Source organism: Carassius carassius, chromosome 32 (genome assembly GCF_963082965.1).
Source record: "Carassius carassius chromosome 32, fCarCar2.1, whole genome shotgun sequence".
NCBI classification, from domain to species: domain Eukaryota; kingdom Metazoa; phylum Chordata; class Actinopteri; order Cypriniformes; family Cyprinidae; genus Carassius; species Carassius carassius.
The window spans coordinates 15,410,305-15,422,410 of record NC_081786.1 but is presented as its reverse complement, the minus strand read 5'-3'; the positions used below and the strand labels follow the sequence as shown (position 1 = coordinate 15,422,410).

The 12,106-nt window shown below is 40.4% G+C and overlaps 1 pseudogene; it reads left to right on the top strand.

Annotated features, from left to right (window-relative positions):
- LOC132113384 (usherin-like) overlaps positions 1-12,106 on the top strand; it is a 219,745-nt pseudogene that overhangs the window by 64,964 nt on the left and 142,675 nt on the right.

The window sequence follows — 12,106 nt, the reverse complement described above, 5'->3', positions numbered from 1 at the left end:
AGCCGGTGGAACAACCCTAGGGCCCCAGTCCTTGCGAGGGGGCGCCATAGGTGAAGGCTCTTCCCGAGAGGGCACTTGCTGGCGGTGAGAGGAGGTTGAGCGAGAACGCGCGGGCGCCTGACGGCGTTCAACCTCTCTGGGTCTGCGGGGAATCAGCTGGCGGAAAGCGGCTGATTGTTGTTTCGCTGCTGTGAACTTCTCCACCACTGAAGTGACCGCCTCTCCAAATAAACCGTCCTTAGACACAGGGGCATCCATGAGGAAAGATTTATCCTTTTCCTTTATATCGGTGAGATTAAGCCAGAGGTGGCGCTCAACCGTAATTAATCCAGCCATGGAACGGCCCACTGCTCGAGCAGTATGTTTGGTAGCACGAAGCGCCAAATCAGTTGCTCGCCGTAGTTCCTTGACCGCCTCAGGTGTAATGCCGTCCCCCTCGTCCAATCCTTTTAACAGCTCCGCTTGGTAGGCCTGAAGGACCGCCATGGAATGAAGCGAAGCAGCCGCTTGACCAGCGGCCATATAGGATTTTCCCACTAAGCTAGACGTGACTCGACACGCCTTTGAGGGGAGGAGGGGGCGGGACTTCCACGCCGCGGCCGAATTAGGCGCAAGATGTTCGGCGAGAGTCTCCTCTATCGGCGGTATCGCTGTATAGCCGTGACTCGCCATGCTCGAAATGGTGGCGAAATCCGCGGCCGCAGCGTTCGTGATGCGCACCGCAAACGGCTGTTTCCAGGACCTCGAAACCTCCTGGTGGAGGTCCGGGAAAAAGGGTAAAGGCCTCCGGGGCTGCGCAGGTGTCCGACTAGTTAGAAAACGGTCGTCCAGCTTCGAAGAAGGTTGGGCCTCGGCCTTCTCAACCTCCCATTCCAGCCCCAATGTACCCACTGCACGGGAAACCACATCCAACAGCTCACTGTAGGAGGGGGAAACACGCCTCTCCTGTCCACTAGGAGGGAGAGGGCTCGTGTCGGCCGCGAAGTCCTCGGACCCCGAGGCCGCAGTGGAAAGAACGTCGTCATCATGGCGGTCACAACCGAAGGAGATGGCACTACATGCCCCCGGTGTGGGCCGTAAATCCTCACAGGAAAAAACGACAGGTTCAAAAGTTTTCCTGTGTATTAGGGTAGGGGAGAGCGAGCGATGTGGAGAGTAATTTTCCATCGCTGAACTGTCCTCGAGCTCCATGTCACACGTGTCACCCCAAGCTATCACCTCGTGCGGTGCCTCGGCAGTCGCAGAAGTGGTGTGGCGGGGGTTAGACACGGCGACATCGGAGAACACATCTACCCTCGAGCGAAGGACCCTGAGTCGCAGGCCATCGCAATGGGGGCATGAAGAAAGGCCGCTAAGCGCCTCCTGTGCGTGGTGTAAGCCTAGGCAGACTACGCACCTGTCATGAGTGTCCCCCTGAACGATGTACCTGGTACACGGGTCCTTGCACTTCTTGAAACTCATCGCGTCCGCGGAGAGGAGTATACTGCTCATGACGATCGCTGAGAACGCGAGACAATAGGGCACAGAAGATTCGCTTCGTACTGAAGGAATGAAATCTGAGGTAAATGGCGCGCGGCACCAGGTATATATATGCCTACGCATGACTGGGCGGTGCCACGCGCTATTTGGCCAATAGGATTGGCGGGATGGTATAGGGCTTCAGACATTCGTCACACCGAAGGTGTTCCCCATACGTGGTGACGTCACCGCAGCATCGAAGTGACCTATGAAAGGGAACTGCATCTGGTACATTAACAAATAAAATTGAGTAGAAATAATTGAACATTTAAACATTTAAAAACAATATTTATGAGTAATATTAACTGTTTTTATTAATGAGTAATATTAACTTTTTATTTTCTCTAAACCTTTGTAAAATAGTACTCCACACAACCACCAGTATACATGACATTGGCCTTTATTGTCAATGAGTACAGCAATACAGCACATTTTACACTGTATACAATATTGCCTATATTTAAACTCATTTAACAAACATTTTATAAGTAAAAATTAAATATTTAAAAATTCAGGTAGCCTAATTCAAGTGTAATCAAATCAACCCAATATCCACCGGATCAGCGCTGGTCCTCGTGCCAGAGACGGACTCGCCTCTGCGGGTGAACTTTGAACTTCATACCGCCGTCCTGCGTTTCACTCACAGCCGATAGATACTGCGAGTGACTGACATAACCTGCCAATAAACAAACAGTGACAGTTCTGAGGACATTTTATCATCCAAATGATAATAATTATATTTATTATCATTAGGAATGAAGTCATGTGTTTATGCAAAGCGTTTCAATCATACAAAAAGACAGGCGCGACTCTCGTTTAGGTGTCGAATTACGCCTCTGTAAGTTGTTTTGCATTAAATATGATTTAAAGCACAGTAAAGATTTTATAGATAAAATAAAACATACACAAACCTGAATTTCACAGAGGAAATGCACCAAATCTGCGACGCTGAGAAGAGAGCTGTTGTCTGGAGACTGGAGAGTTCAAACTGCCGGCGCTCACTGACTCAACCAACCGTCGAGTTGTCGTCACGTCAGAGGGTGGGGGAGGGGTGCATTGTTTTAATTGAGTAAACTTACTTAAATTTTAAGAGTGTGTTAAATATATTAATAATATTGATTTGAATTAAGTAATATTTTTGTTTCTTGAAACAGATCAGTTTAATTCAACATTCTCAAATATTTTGATAGAAATTTCACAAATATATTAAGTATATTATAAAGAAATAATTGGTTAGTCAAATACTAAATAATTTTATTGAAAACAACTTAAATATATCTGTAAATTTTAGATAAAATGAACTGTTGGATTTTTACTCAATTATTTTGGTATGTTTGACTCAAACTATCAAGTACACGATATTCAGAGATTTTATTAAGTTAATCAAGTTAAAAAAAATTTTAATATTTACTAAGCCACAGAATTATTTTTTACAGTGTTGAGTTAAAAAGGTTGAAAACCACTTATTTAATAGAATAATATAAAAGAGTTGGATATTTCTATTGAATCACTGTTCTGGTTCCAAAAAAAAAAAAATGGTCTGACTTATTTGCTCAACCAATTCTTTTAGTTCAACTCGTGGTTTCGATTAATCAATCGTAATGGTTTCCAGACTGCTAAAGAAGATTTTCAGTGAATAATGGCTTATGTTTTGGTGTTTTTCTAAAACAAAACTATTATATGCCTTTTTTCATATAAGATTGTACACTTTCTATGGCTAGTATGGACTTAAATGCATCTTTTAAGGCATGTTTTAGGCCAAATTCTATGCACTTACATGGAAGAAAATGACTAGCACATCCATTTGTATCTTTTTGAGTTGCATAGAAGAAAGAAGTGAAGGACAAAATACAGAAGGGTGAATAATGGAAAACTGTATTTCAGTTTTGGCTGAGCGGTTTCTTTGAGCATATATCAGTATTTGTATGTTTATAAAAAAATAAAAATGAAAAAAAAAATCCCTTGAAACAAGACCTAATTGATAATTCATGAGTGCAATTTGCAATTAATTTATGCAAGTTGATGAATTGTGGTGTAAATATCCTCTAGCATTGCTCCAATGTTTTCTTGAAATTGATGAATGCTGTGACTGATCATTTAGGGTTCAGTCATTATAGGACTCCCTAGCTGATGGTTCCGGCACGTGACTGAAACTCGAATACGTTGCATCAGATGTTCAGATCGTGATGTCGTTGACAGGTCTGCCTCTCACTGAACAAGACTGAAATTTTTTGTTTGTTTGTTTCCAAACATAAACTAAAATAAACAACTTATTTCAGTAAACACATTTTGGTCTTGCATAATTAAAGTTAGCTGTTAAACTGCTGGCAGATGATTTTATTCAGAAAGGCTTTTATTTGCTGTGACAGAATTGATCTTCCATCGTTAATAAGCCCCACTGAATACTTTCAAAGGGAGGAGGGATAGGAATGCAGTGTTGTGTCTGTCCTGACTTCTCCCTAAAGCTGTTTCTTCTTCTCCCTCTCTCTCTCTCTGCAGTAAGCATAGCTATCACAGGGCTGACTTCCCTCAGCATCCACACACATATTGATTTGATCATTAAATCTTCATCACAAAGAGGAGATGCGATACTTTGTGTCTCGGTGCTTTCACTGCAGAGCACTCAGTCAGGCTGTTAAGTGTATGAACCTGAATGATGTCATATTTTAGCAGGACAATAACCCCATCTTATGTTGATGGTGCCAGCCCATGAAATTTACTGCTTTTGGGGAATGTCCTATCTCCGGGCAGAATTCCTCAGTGGCTTGAGTTCTGTGCCAAGAGGGATTCTGCTGCTAGTTTTTCCAACTCTCCAACTTCTCCTCTATAAACTCAGATATTGCAGCGTAAATGGTCAAAGGAAGAATTTCTATGAATTCAATACTATGTTGGTTGTGCAAAATTCAGAATTCAACAATTGGCTCACCATTAAGAATTTGAACGGTGTGACCACAGCACACAGGGAGTTGAATTTGGATTTGAATTGGTATGACAGGAAGTGTAATTTACAGATTCTTCATTACTCATTCTAATAAATGTTTTCAAACCTTAATCCAAAAAATCAGTCTCTGTCTGTAGTTAGGTGCCAAGCACCGAAGGTGCGTAGGCACCTATTGTATCCGTTAGGATTCTTATTATTATTCTGCTTCTTCTTCCGCCGCAAGTCTATGGCAGCCCATAGAACCGCTTGCGGGAAAGTTGTGCAATTTGGCACACTGATAGAGGACAATATCAACATTAACCACAGCACGTTTAGAGACTCTGACTCCAACTCTCTAGCGCCACCACTTGTCCAAAGATTAAAAGTTTCTATGCTAATAACTTTTGAACCGTAAGCCACAAGAGTACAATTATTTTTCCTCTGAATCCTTGGCTTATGCCAAGTCGAATGAACACCAAAATTCAAAAATCGCAAGGTTTAGTTTTTTTGGCTATATTTTATTGTTTGTAAAACCTACTTTTTCGAACTCGTCCTAGACGGTTAGTCAAACTGTTCTCGAATGACACTTAATCAAATTTGACGAAAAGCACGCAAAAATGCACATGAGGCTATATCTCGGCAACAGTTTGGCATATTGAGACCAAACTTGGTGTGTGTTATAATATGCATGACCTGAGACTACCTACAGTGTTTCGACACAGCGCCTGATTAGTGCTCAGGAGATATGAAAAATGCATATTTTGGCTTATAACATCTGAATGGTTTGGCCAAAAATCACACAACTGGTCTCTTTAGATTCAGTGAGTCATGTCGAGTCGAATGATATCGGCCATCTTAGGCGTCGGCCATTTTGAATTATGTTTTAAAATGCTGTATTTTTTTAACACAGCATCGTATCATTACGAAAATAATTATAAAAATATTCGGCTCCATGCCCTGAAGGTACTCAAAAAGTTTGGTAGCAGCGCAACCTTGTGGTCAAGAGTTATAATTAAATATCACAAAAATGCTAATAACTTTTTAATAAATTAGACTATTGAAATTAAAATGGTCTCCCTATATTCTGTGCGTCATGCCGAGAGCATTGATACCAATTATGCGAAAATTGGCCATACTTCCTGTCCGCCATTTTGCTTAATGTTGAAAACCTACTTTTTCGAACTCCTCTCACGCAGACCGTTTGTCCGATTTTCACCAAATTTCACGTGAATTATCTTCAGACCATGCTGGCAAAAAGTTATGGATTTTGTGTCGATATACGAAACGGTTCTCATTTAGCGCATCAACGAATTTACTGGAAGGGTGCCAAAATGCATTTGAGGCTGTATCTCTGCAACGTTTTGACATATTTGCACCAAACTTTGTATCTGTCATTGTCACCTCACACTGACCATGCCACATAAATTTGGTAACAGCGCCACCTATTAGTCAAGAGTAATAAACCATTCATTAACCATGAATAAAAACACTTTTAAAAATACTAATAACTTTTAATTGCATTAGCCTGTTGGAATGAAACTGGTCTCAAAATATTCCCTGGTTTATGCTGACATAATGGAAACCAAATATGCCAGGTTAAGCTGAACTGCCAGTCCGCCATTTTGATTTATGTTGTAAACCTACTTCTCATCAACCGTTAGTCCAATTTCCACCAAATTCGAATCAGATAATCTTCAGACTGTCCTGACACAAAGTTATGGATTTTGTGATGATAGACAAAACGGATTTTCGCATACCACCACGACGAATTATAGGCATTATGCCAAAATGACACTTCAGGCTGTATCTCTGCAATGCTTTAGCATATTGACACTAAACTTTTTGTGTGTTATTGTCATCTCACACAGAACACGCCAAAATGATTTGATTACAGCGACACCTGTTGGTCAAAGGTGATAGGCCATTTAATCTTATTACTAGTGGTTGTATTTATGATTTTTCAGCCATTTCAATTACAATCATTCTAAAATTGCTGTAATTGCTCACTGTTGCATTTGGTGCGGTCCTCCATGCCATGCTTAGCTACTAAATTTGCCGCTGGAGTGCTTGGCCCCGTAATTGCTGCTTGCAGCTATATTTCTATTTATATTTCTGTCTGTCGTTCATTCTATCTGTTATTCTGTCTGTCTGTCTGTCTGTCTGTCATTCTGTCTATATATAGTTCCATCTTTCTATTTATCTATCATTCTGTCTATCTGTTGTTCACAAACTGGTAATATTCACAGCATTAAACTGCTTGGCAAAAGTTCATCTGATACCCTCCACCTTCCCCAGCTCCACCTGTATAGATATGCTAAAGGTTATTTTTTTATTTTATTTATTTTTTTATTTATTGTGCAGCAGTAGTATGTCTTAAATACTCCTGGCACCATATCGGCATATTGGCAGTAGCAAGTTCCTGTACTTGCTTTGCATAATCTACAACAACAGCAATAACCAACAGCAGCACCAATTCAACAGCATAGCAGATCTATTCTGCCAATACCAAATATATTAATATTGGTTTATCCATAACCATGCTAAAATCTTCCAAGAGCTGTCATGATATAACTATCATTCTGTCTGTCTGTCTGTCTGCCTGTATGTTATTTGTCTCAATGCTTTGTAAACTTTTTATAACCTTCTAACAAGGGTGTGCCAACCATTCCAAGTTTATCCTGCAAATTTATTTTCTAGTTAAATAACTTATTTATATGAGTTTCTTTATATTTTGAATAATTTTTTATTCTTTACATTCAAGATCAAATTGCATTTCTGCATCCTGTTTATATTGAAAGTGTTTACTCTACATTAGTTTTTTATGTACCTCCTAAGCTCTTAGGGAGGGGAAACTGCTGATGAGCAATCATTTATGCAGTGTGTGCATTGTGTTCGTGATGAGCGAGTGATTAACCCTCAGTGTTTGATGCTAGGCCTCATCCGTGGCCCTCAGCCCTCGCAACGATGGAGGTAGACGCTATAATGACAACCAGTGGCACCATCTGATTGCTACCAGGAAACAGGCCGTGGGAACAATCATTGTCGACAGTCAATACAGCGGTAATGATGCACACACATATGATATTCATAGGCGAGCCCTGCACCCTCAGTTCTGTCCTGTTCGGTTATTCAGTGCCTGTAAAGCCCCCACTTGAACAGATTTCTAGCAAAGGAATTATCAAGGTTAATCATTGCCATTCATTGTGTGATTAGAATAATTAGGCCAAAGAAGTCTCTCCTTTCCTGAACTTACATTTCAATTAAGGCTGGAGGTGTGAAACGGAGTCTCCTGCTTCCTGTCTGAAAGCGGTCTCAGGGGATTTTTCCCACCAGAGGGAGGATTGCTTTATCTCAGTCACTCTTTTGGAGTAAAATGACTTTATCTGCACTAGAGCACCAACTGAAACCATTGGAATATAACAATAAAGTTGTTAAAATATTGCTGTGCCCTGCTCTGATTATTAGACCAGCCAGGAACAGTCTCAGAAGAACATTATTGTATTGATTTAGCATTGGCACATGTTCAGGGGTACCAGGTCATATTTTTCCTCCAAAACGATCATCATCAGCTACAAGTGGGAGCACCATCATTGGTCAGAACTGTTTTTATAGGAGGGATTCCAGAGAGCTTCACCATTTTTAGACAAGATGCTGGTAATCTCTGCGTTGTCTAAGGTTATCTTTAAAAATTTTGATTGACAATATCCATGTATCTAAAAATAGTTGCACGTGCTTCTTTTATATATATTTATAGGTCCAGCCAAACTGGTGCAGCAGGGATTTGCTGGGTGTTTGATGGATGTGATGGTACAGAAATCCAGTGGCACTACTGATGCATGGGAGCCTCTGGACTGGGACACAGCACTTGAAAAACATGAGACCTATGAAAGCTGGGAGTGCTTTCCTGCTGTATCAGAAGATGGTGCATACTTCCTAGGACATGGTACTTCCTACTTTAGACTTCTTTCACATCGTCTGATCATTTGTAATGTTGGGAAGTAGATGCTATAATGACAACCAGTTGCACCGCCTGATCTGTATGTGAATCATGTTGAAAAAAATAAAATAAAAATCCTACAGACAAAAAAAGTGTCAAATTTTGGTCGGTTGCGAATTTTCAAAATGAGTCTATTTCTTTTATTTTTATATTCAGGGTTTCTGAAGGTCAAGCCTGAAATATTCATTGGAGGAGATTATTTTAAAAACTGATCAGATAAATGCAATGCTGCTGTTCGCTTATGATATAGATGGGAAATATTTAATTTTGGTACGTTTGCTTGAATCTAATCTAAGTTTCCTTGCACTTACTTTAGCACAATTCATTTTTAATAACACAAATTCTGCAATTAAACAAAAATTGACATGAAATTAGATTTCATGACTTGTCATGGCGTTTGACTTGTGCCTAATTCAGTCACCTCAGTGTTGCAACATTTTGCAAGTATTGATATCTGATTAAGTGCAAGTAGTTCAGTTAATTAGCAATATATGCTTGCTAAAATACATATGTACAGTGCTTCAAAACATCGCTGTAACTGTTGTTTGTGCCCTCATGACATCCATGTGGAGCTGCAGGGCGGCGTTCTCTTCTGGGTGTTGCGTTGGAGTGAACAGACGGCAGAGTTGCGCATATGGGTGGGCCTGTCCTACTGTAAATGTGCTGAAGAGAGGCCCGTTAGCGAGCACTGGCCTCATTGATGTATATGAACAGGACAGAAAGGGCACGGGTGGCCCTCTGACCATCAGCTCTCCACTCTATCTAGGGGTGATCCCACCTGGAGAGAAGCACCCAGCCCTGAACAAACAGACCCGTTTGCACGGTGAGTCACTTTCTGGTTATTTCTAGGTTTATTAGCCTGAAAACATCAAGCTCAAACCTCAAAAAAGTTGGAAGCACCCTCTGATATATTTCTCTGACTTGAGTGTGAGCTCTGTTCTCAGTTCTTTTATTTCTTCATTAGGATTTCTGCAGTAAACTATCTGAGACATTATTGTTACAGAATGGTGTTTTAAAATGATATAACTGATACAAATTTTCATGTACGCGATCTGTCTGGTGTTTAAGGACAGTTTTTGTTGTTTCAGATGAATCCAGAAAGTTCAGAATGTGACTAAAAACATCTTTCTCTTTCTCCCTTTGTCTCTCCTTCTGTCTTTGTCTCTCTTTCATCCTCATCTGTTCTGCGCTGCAGGTTTTGGTGGCTGCATCAGGGATGTTAGATTCGCACGTGGGCCTGTCGTAAGCTTGGCGGCTGTGTCCAGCAGTGCTGTCAGAGTCAATCTGGATGGATGCCTGTCAGCTGACACCAGCGTTAACTGCAGGGGAAACGACTCCATTCTGGTGTACATGGGCAGAGACAGGAGCTCAGAGGACCTGACACTGCAGCCCTTCACGGGTATAAGCAGCATCCAACCCCTTTTCGCAAGCACATCCCTACCAGCACGGTAGCCAAGCTTCAGTGACCTGCAGCTATTTTGGCCTTGCGTTGACTGCCTTGTCCCTGTGTCAGGCGATTGTTTGGCCTGATTTGTCCTTTCTGCTTGGGGTTTGTTATTGTAAAGACCAAACAGAAGAACAACATAATATGTCCAGCCCAGCGATGGGCGCAGACACGACACAAGGGGCGCGGAGAGGTCATATCTAAAACAGCTACTGCTGTCCCCTTCATCAGCAATACTGCAAAACTGTTGAGAACTGCACCTTAGCTAATGTGCACGGACAAATATAGCTGAGGTACCTCTCTTGTGAGTGATGGAGAAGGAGAGAGAAACAGTTTGTGGGTTACTGTGAGCAGGGTTACACATCACCGAGGGATACTTTCAGGGAAGTAACTCAAATTGTCAATACATGAGCATGAATGGTATATTGAATAGTAGGGAGAAAGCAATTTTATTTTGAAATTGTTTTTTCACTTTGTGTACAGAGTATTTGTTCAGAGTGATGGCATCAGGAGAAAGAGGGCTGTGGCAGCGGGTGCGCAGCAGAGAGACTGGTAGGACAGGTGGCAATTGGCAGTCACATATCAGCAGTTAGGTTTGGGATCTTACTGGAAAAATCCTATGGGCTGATGCATGCACTTGCCTTAATAAGGATAAAATGTATATACATATAATCAACATCAATAATAAATCCAAATCAGCATATTATAATGCTTTCTAGAGGGTCATGTGACACTGAAGACTAGATTAATGATACTGAAATTTGAGCAATCACAGGAAGAAATTACATTTTAAAATATATTCAAATAGAAAACAGTTATTTAAAAGTGCAAAAATAATGTTTGACAATATTACTGTTTTTTACTGTCATTTTAATCAAATACAGTATTTGCAGCCTTGGTTTCTTACAGAAACATAAAGAAATCGCGTGGCCCCAAACTTTTGAGTGGTAATTTACAGTAATCTTATTAGCTAAATACATGAAGTACAGTTTATGTTGCCAAAAAATACAGTGTATTCTGGCTACTATTTGTAATTTACAGTCATTTATACTGAGCACACACTCTTGAGACAAAAAAGGCCTACAACTTAGCCAGCACTACAGGCTCCATACTGATATTTGTTTGTGTCATAGTTTTCAGGCCAACCCATTTTATTCTTATCTCCACAATATATGTAGCAGTCAAGGAGATGAGATGTGCTTGAAGATAGCTTATCTTGAAGCTCTCTGTGAAAGCGTGCATCACACACACTGCCTTATTACAGATGAAGATGCTGTCTGGGAGAGACAGAGAGAAAGAGAGAGAGATGGTGGTGGTGGTGGTGTCCTTATTGAGACAAAGAGGCTTAGATATGTCAAATAATGGTTAAATATTTAATTGAATTTAACTGTGCCTATTAATTAAGCACACACACACACACACACACACACACACACAAAAGTAGTCTTTGCAAGCTACCTTGGGCAATGAAATATGGCTTCATTTTAATGGTTATAAATGTGTATTTTTAAATGACATATTTGAAAGTTACTACGATGTAAATTGCCTGTTCCGACCCATTTTATTAATGTAAACTGATGCATTTTCTGGTTCATATTAAAATTACTGAATGAAAAATAGAAAACAGGATTTCATTTGATCCATCAGGAATAAGTTTGCTAAACCGGTGATCAAAAATAGCTATAGGTCATTTGTAGTTGATTCGTTTTGAATAAAGATTAAGAAGACAAGTTATTTATTTTCTTTGAAGTAACGTACCCATTAAGAAAGTAAATAAGGTCAATTTTTATTTCATTTGACATTTTTTTCTGTCAGGCCTCTTTTTTTTGCTCTGTGTATAGTTATACATTTACTTCCTGTCATTCAATAGCAGTGTTGTTTGGTTAAGGAAACCTCAGTAATTCGTAATGGCAGCCCTGTTGGTAGAGATGATGAATCACAAGGACTTCCTACTTAAATGTGTATACACTGCATTATAGGTCAAACCAGTGATCCAGTGGTGGATACATTACATACGTCTGCTGTCTGGCTTGTTTTGACTGTATAAACAAATGTTAAAGAGATTCTATAGTCTGTGACACATCATAAATGATGCTTGTTGCATTTCTGCATATGTTTGACTGTTTTATTTATGCCCCCTAAAATGCGAATCCTGGAGAGAAAGCAAGCCGTCGCTTGATGGGCGTGAAATATAGCCCAGAATGAACGCTGGATGTACAGTCTTATT